Below are 265 nucleotides of genomic sequence, written 5' to 3'. Positions count from 1 at the left end.
CCCCCCCCCCCCCCCCCCTTCTAGAACTCTCTATGGCTCCCCAGTGCCCTCAGGAAAAAGTCCAAGCTTGTACTCAACCTCAGCCTGTGTGATCCAGTATACTGTTGATTTCCTATCTTCATCTCATTCATTCAACACATTTATGAAACTCCTACAGTGTGCCAGGCACTGTGCTAGGCTCTGGGAATGTGGTAGGAAACTAGAAAAAGGTTGAAAATCCCTGCCCCTCCCATCTCCTCCTCCCCCTCCCTCTCCCCCTCCTCCC

The sequence above is a fragment of the Myotis davidii genome, unplaced genomic scaffold, assembly GCF_000327345.1.
Source record: "Myotis davidii unplaced genomic scaffold, ASM32734v1 scaffold796, whole genome shotgun sequence".
Classification (NCBI taxonomy): Eukaryota; Metazoa; Chordata; class Mammalia; order Chiroptera; family Vespertilionidae; genus Myotis; species Myotis davidii.
This window is presented reverse-complemented; position numbering follows the sequence as displayed.